Raw genomic sequence first — 7,234 nt, forward strand, 5'->3', positions numbered from 1 at the left:
TCTGAGCAAACTACAGTCTTTCCTTTATTTTTGTTTACACAAGCATTTCTGTACTGTCCTTGTTACCAAACACAACTTTTGTGAGCTGTTTCTGTGTGAAGTTCTGATAGTAGCTGGTTTTTCAGCCCGTGTTCCATGAACATCTGAAGAACCGTGAAATGTGATTAAGGGATGCAAGTTCATATGTGCTTTAAAACAACCTGCATATGTGAAATTCCTGGAACAGTATGTGCTTCCACTGGATATTCTTTGGTGGCCCACCAAAGAATTAACTAAATTAACTAAACTGGTGGTTATACATAGAAAGTAGATTGGAAAAAAAGTTGCAAAATGAAGATGTCAGCATAGGAAAGTGCAGGACTGAGTCTTGCCACATAGCAAATAAGAAAGGTACTGTTCTAAAAAGAATGTGATTGTATAAATACATTATATGTGATCAGATACATCAGGGAAAAATCAAGGCATTTACAACCTGGCACATGTACTTGTAGGCATGCAAATGTGTGCACATGCAATGCAGGGTATTGCAGTGAAGGTCTTTTCAATGTTGTGCAACACATTTTGGATCTACTCCCTATTGTCAGAAAAGTCCAGAATCAAGGGGCTCTCTGCCTTGATATCTGTCTTTTTTATTGCCACTTAAACTATCAGAGTTCTCGTCAGTACAGCCAAATTCCACAGGTGCCCTTGCAAAGGATGCTTTGCAAAGGATGCAGCTGCTCTTAGCACCTGCACCAGGCACTGCTACACAGAATGGTTGCTTTTGCTCAGGCTTCTCATCTGTTCAAATCAGCTCTTGCTGTTAACATGGAATTTTTTTTTTAACATGAGGTCTGCAAGGAGAGAGTATATTTGCCCTCAGTTTTCCCTCTCTGGATGGACAGCACAGTTGGGAAGCTCTGAATGGTTTATGGGCTAATTAAAGACACGCCACAGGTTTTGGTTGTTTTTTTTTCTTTTTTCCTTCTTTTTGCAGCATTCCAGTTCATTTAGCTGCTCAGTAGGGATTTGACAGGGACATTGTTAAGAAGACAAAGAACCTGTGGCTGGAGTGACATTAGTGTGCTAAGAGACGCCTCCTTTTCAGCTGACAGCCCAACCAAATTGGATCAGGTATCGGAAAGACTGATGGAACACTGGAGGACATGAAATATTTAGCAAATGAGTGACCTGCACATCCTACCTGGCCCTGGCTACAGCTACAACTTTGCAAGGGAGCTGATGCAGAACTAGCCGTCTCTCTCCACCTGACAAGCTCAAACAACTGATAAATTACCAGAACTAATTGTTGCCTGACAAGCCTTTGATCCCTGGAAGAGTCAATTTATAAGTGATGAGCTCTTTTTACATGCCACCGTTGATGAAGCTGTTGAAATAGCTATAAAATCAATAATCCCTGCTGTCTGGCTATCCTTTAGTTTTCTTCCATTTATTCAGGAGACAGTTCAAAGTGTCTGCAAATGCTCATTTCCGTCTCTTCCCAGCACCCTGCCCAGAGAACGTCAGGCATTGCTGCAGAAATGAGGCTTGGGAAAGGGAGACGCAAAGCACCTGAGAAGCAGGTCAGTCTAGATGAACACTGAGTAGGAAACAGGACAGTCCCCAGATCTTACTCTCAGCCCCTTGGGATAGTCTCTTCAGGAAGGGAAAATTGTTAAAAAACAGGGAAGAAAGGCAAGGTGGGAAATTTCTGGATGATAAGCAGCATGGTAGGAAATGGCAGCATCTTAAAGTAGGCAGTGGAATAGAAATCACACTTATGGCTCTGAGTGTTCAACTTCTATAGGGAGCCCAGCTGGTCTGTTTCTGAGGATAACTGAGAGCAGCTCTGCTGCTCTGCCAGAGACAGAGCTCCCCACTGCCAGCACACATGTTCTTCACCTGCTGCCATCTGGTTACAGCACAGCAGAGAGCTGGGGTACAAAATTCTGCTATGGCCTCAGCTGCATGTGGCCAAATGTGGCCAGAGTCCACCATACTCAGCAATTATTTTACTTTATGGTTGTGTTTAGTGCAAAGCTGCTCTGCTGGTCTGAAAGAACAAGTCAATATTTACCCAGATAGAGTCCCTATAGGCACGATCTCATGTACAGAATTTGGTCCTAGACCTGTTCTGCAAGAGAGTGTCATGGCCACCACATGATGGAGAATCCTAGGAAATCTCATCCTTGGGCTATTAGAGCAGGTTGCTGGTGCTTTTACAACAGACCCCTTTATTGAGCAGTCAGGATGCTCCAGAACTCATATTTCTCTTGCACAACCGTTTGACAGCTTCTTTTTAATTTCTGATGGGAACCACTAACCAGAAAAATGAAACACCACTACCCAAACACATGCACAAGGGTGGATCTACAGGAAGTGTTGGCTGATGTTTCATTTTCTATTCTTCCCTGGAAGCTTGTACACAAATATGAGATTTTGTTATGAGGCTCAGTGTGGTTACTCCAAAGCCATCTGTGGCCTGGTTACCAATGCTTGTCCTCACCACAGGCAGAAGAGGTCCTTCCCAAGAGTGAAATTCCCCTCTGGTGTCCTCCAGACTGAGGAAGACTTGGACTGGCTCACAGGATCAGTTATGGAAAGGAATAACTGAGACATTATTAGCTTTAACTAGCTGTTACTGAATGAATGAAACAGCTTATATAGTGAAATCCTGCTCTTGTCCAGGCAAAGTTTTCACTGTCTTACTGAACGTGGAACTTCTTCAGACCTTCAGCTGGTAGTAGCATGCAGGTGATCCATAGGGAGTCCCTTCTCTATGCCACAAGGCCTCAGGGCTAGGAAACTTGGTCTGGAGGATGTCTCTAATCACCATGTCTTCTAGGGAACTACATCTGGAAGAGACAACAAACAGAGGTGAGAATGGCGCAAGAGGGAAATAAGAGGGAAGAGGCTCAATCTGTACAGCTTCTTGTGTCAAGTGCCTTTCTGACACTATGAAGCTGCCAGCAAAGAACTGCTTTCCAAAATGGGAAGGGCCACAGTAACACACCAAGATGAGCAGAGCAGGGTGATCAGTTCAAAGTTCTCAGCCTGGTGTTAATTTAGTGGCAGTTCAATAGTGAACAATTTATTCTCAGGATGCTATTCACCCTGAAGTACCATTATGCTTCCCAGCTGAGTAAAGGGTTTAGAAGCAGATATATTCTCAGATTAGCATCCAATAAGATGCAATGAGGGTGGAACAAAGGAGGGTGCAGCAAAGGACAGGTACAGGCAGTCTAATTTTATGAGAAATGTCTAGGTGCAAAGTCTAGGGGATCTTCTCTAAGAAAATGACATTGCTCCCAAGACATTATGCCATGTGTAAATGATAAAAGAAGTGGGTGTGAGCTCAGAGGACAGGTTGGTACGAAGAGTCCAGAAATAGGATGGTGGGAAAAAGATGCAGGAAGCATCTACTGGCAATCCTCATGGAGTAGCATTTGAGAGACTAAACCATACTAAACAGAGGAAAATGCATTCAGTATCTAATTTACTTAAGAGAATACGAAATTCTCACAGAAGATTAGCAGGACAGCTATCTACTAATTGTTTTCCCATAGATAAATAGCAAACTTCTGATATATTCCTTGAGGCAAGCAGGAACAAGGTGCACTGTACGAAAGCTTTATCATAAATTGAAGGTGTGGTAGAGAAAATAGCATATAGGAAGCTCTTGGGAGGAGAAGCTCATCATCTTAAGCTGAGTGTCTAGAACAGGCCTAATTACCCTGGATCACCTCTAGGTTATCCTGAGGAAGTAGCAAATCAGAGGGAAGAAAGAAGCGGGATGGAAGCTAGGCTGAGGAGAATTTGATTCCCATGAAATGCTGAAGGCCTGGCCTACTACTCTCACATGGCTGGGCTGACTCAAGAGGAAGAGATCACCAGTTTCAACTTTCATACTGACAAAAGAAAAAAATGAATTCCTCATGCTCTTTTCTGACTTAGTCAGCTGTTGAAAGAACCTTTCACACCCAGATGTTATTTATATCTCTTCCAGAACAATTTTTCATTGGGAAATCTCCTCTGAAAAAAAAAAGAAAGGGGAAGCGTAGGCTAACTCAAGGAAAAATTTCAAGAATGGAATTACCAGAAAGGCGTAATTTTAGTGTAATTAAAAAGGATGTAGAAACAGCACTGAGGCTATTGGTTTCAATATCTTTGGAGGGCATGCCAGGATCTCACTGTAGATCAGTTCTCACTGTACTCACTCCCAGTTTGAAGAAACCTTGTGAATGCATTCCATGTGTGACTCCCATCAGAAAGCTGGATCATTTAGACAGCACTGGCATTCCTTGACAGATCTGGTTTAAGACTATTTCTCAGTTTGAGTTTGACTGTTGAGAAAGTCAGAAAGGGTCAGATGAAGTTTGTTTATGTTATATCAAACATAGAAAGGAAAAGGTCCCAGCCCACAGTGCTCTACCCTGAAATCCATAGGTGACATCAGTGAATAGCTATGCCATCTTTGAGCCAGGTGGGCACTGAGTCAAACCTAATGAAGTGGCTTTTTGTGCTGAAGAGAGAGAACAAAGTTGTGAAGTGGGGCTACCCTGACTTGTATTGATTTCTCAGAAAAGTTTGACAGCAGATGGTACCATCTGATGCAAAAAAAACCCTACTATAATGGCAAAAAAAGTGTTCTCCTTGGGTCTCTAATATTCACAGCCAGTCATATGTGAGCTGTGTGTCTATTGTTCCTTTGGGTAAGCTGAAATATTGCATTTCTCTTCACTGGATCAAGATATAGGTATCTTCTAAATTGATTTTAACCTTTCACTGCAGATTAAACAAGGGAAAGGAAAATAATCTCTCTTTTGCGCTCTTACCAACAACTACACACAGACTTTTGTTGACTTGTCTCCTAATCCAGAGCCCTGCATACAGCTGCAAAGATGGAGCCAGCTTAGCTTATCTCCTCTTTGATTAATGACCAGATTTACCTGGTAGAGATGCTGCTCTCAAGTTAGCTCGTGTTTGTGTTTCACAGCATTGCAGTGGCACAAAAAGCTCTGCTGAGGTACAGGGAACTCTGCTACTCCTTGTTGGTAGTTTTTGTTGGAAAGGCTGAGCAGCATCTGTGGACTTGAATGAAGAGTGACAGCAAGGATGGCACTGGCTAGAAGTGACTTTACTGGTCCAGCATCAGCTTCCAACACATCCTGGGTGAGTGGTGGCAACTAAAAGGGACAGAAGGCGGTTAGAGGGATAAAAGACATGGTCAGCATTCACGCCCAGCCAGCCCAGCTTCTGCAATGTTTGATACCATGGGAAAGAGCAGAAGAAAAAAGTAGACAAGGGTGTTATGGAAGCTACAGATTGTGATTCCAGATGTGTTATGAGATGTCCCAGGTGCTTGAAGTATATGCTGGCAGTAAATGATGGGACTAAAGCATCTGCCCCTGTTGTATTTTTCAAGCCTGTGCAAAATAATACCTCCGATGGCCTTTCATATGGCCTTCAAGAATTCAGTAAACTAGGGTACAAAATCATGGGGAGAACTAGACAGACCCAGTCCCAGCGTTCATAGCTCCCAGTGAAAGGTAAAATTGCTAAGAATTTATGTCACTTTTTCCCAGCTGCTGGTACCAAGCCTTGCATACTTGTCTGAGTAATGCCAGCATTTTTTCAATGTTGTTACATGTCTGTTTCCAATTTTATTGATTTATCTTTCAAGAACCTAATTCTGCAAACACATTCAGTTTGCCATTCAATTCCAGATACTAACAAGTGAGAGGGATAGTCAGTTAAATTGAAAGGGAGATTTCAGTCTTCAGCCTTGGCCCCTAAATGCTTGCAGTGATACCTCAGATGCATATCACCTTTATTTTTTCTTTTTTTTTTTCTGGTAATATTTTAGTCAAAAAGTCTGGTTTGGACTAATTTGCTTGAAAAATCTGGTTTCAAGTTCTCGTTCTTTCCCCATGGTTTCCCTGCGTTGTGTCACAAAAGACACACTACATTATGTCATTTTGCATTCAGACATAAGTGAAAATGGATGAGCAAAGTTGAGTGAACTGAATCACCTCTGTGCTGCATCTCCAACATGCAGCCCTGTTAAGGGAAAGAGAGAACTGGTGAGAAATGGGCACTATCATAAAAGAAAGATTTCAGTACCACAGCCCTTAATTTGGAACAAAGTAATGCTGACATAAGACATAAAAATATTTTCCATTGTGAATCAGGTGCCTTGGCCAAGCCTGGAAAGAACTGAATTATTTCTCTCTTTATGTTTGAAAATGAAAAAATGTACTGTTATCAGGACTTGACATAAAAATAGACGCGTTTTATTTAATGTGTCAGCTCTCACTTCTTTTACAGCTCTGCAGAATTCTGAGTGTGTTTTTCTGACTTGCTAACTAAGTTTCCAGTGCAAATCAGTTACAACTCAAGGACTTGATATTCAAGGCCTCTAAAATTTTGCAATTTTGTGGTATATGAATGCACCATCTGTTCTTCCTAATAGGTAGCTATTTTTAAATTATATTTTGTATGGCTTCTGCTGTCCTTTGATGGAGGGTCTATGAAACAGCTTAGTAAATTCTGACACATCAGACAGAAATAACTTCAAAAGAGTATTGATGCATGTTTCTCTCCAAATACAGGAGTATTCATCACATTGATTTATTCATATTGTGTGTTGTTTAGCAGATATTGACAAATTTACAAGGCACAGAACTAATTTTCAGTGGTTTATTGAACAGAACTGGTGCATGATTTCAAATAAAATACTTTCATTAGATATTTAATCTTCTAGGAAATTAATTTTTTTTTTAAAAAAGAGGCCTCAAAATTTGAGTTTCAAAACATTTTTCTGATTTTTTAAATGAAATTGAAAAAACAGTCCTTTGTCTACCCAGACCCCCTCCTCTGTCACTAGTTTTCTGTACATTCTTTTTTTCTTATTTTCCTCTTTGTTTCCAGTCATTAAATGGTTAAATGTGGGGAGAAGAGAAGAAAAGAGGAAGAAAGTTGATAACAGAGAAAGGAGAAGATTTTCATTCTTGGTTTGTTGTTAAAAATAGGACAGCTTGCTACTATTATCATCTCCCTTGTTGCAATTACTGGTGTAGCAACAGCAAGTTCTTAGAGAACTGATAGGAAAATGTCACTGTATTGCAACCATGCCTCAAGGACTCTGCTCCTATTTTAGGCTGCCTTGATAATTTTACCTAAATAGGTAAGTTTGATTCGAAATAGCTGTGTAAAATTCAGCTTTTTTTGAAGAACTCAATTTTCAGAGACAATT

Source organism: Passer montanus, unplaced genomic scaffold, assembly GCF_014805655.1.
Source record: "Passer montanus isolate IOZ18808 unplaced genomic scaffold, ASM1480565v1 scaffold26, whole genome shotgun sequence".
NCBI classification, from domain to species: domain Eukaryota; kingdom Metazoa; phylum Chordata; class Aves; order Passeriformes; family Passeridae; genus Passer; species Passer montanus.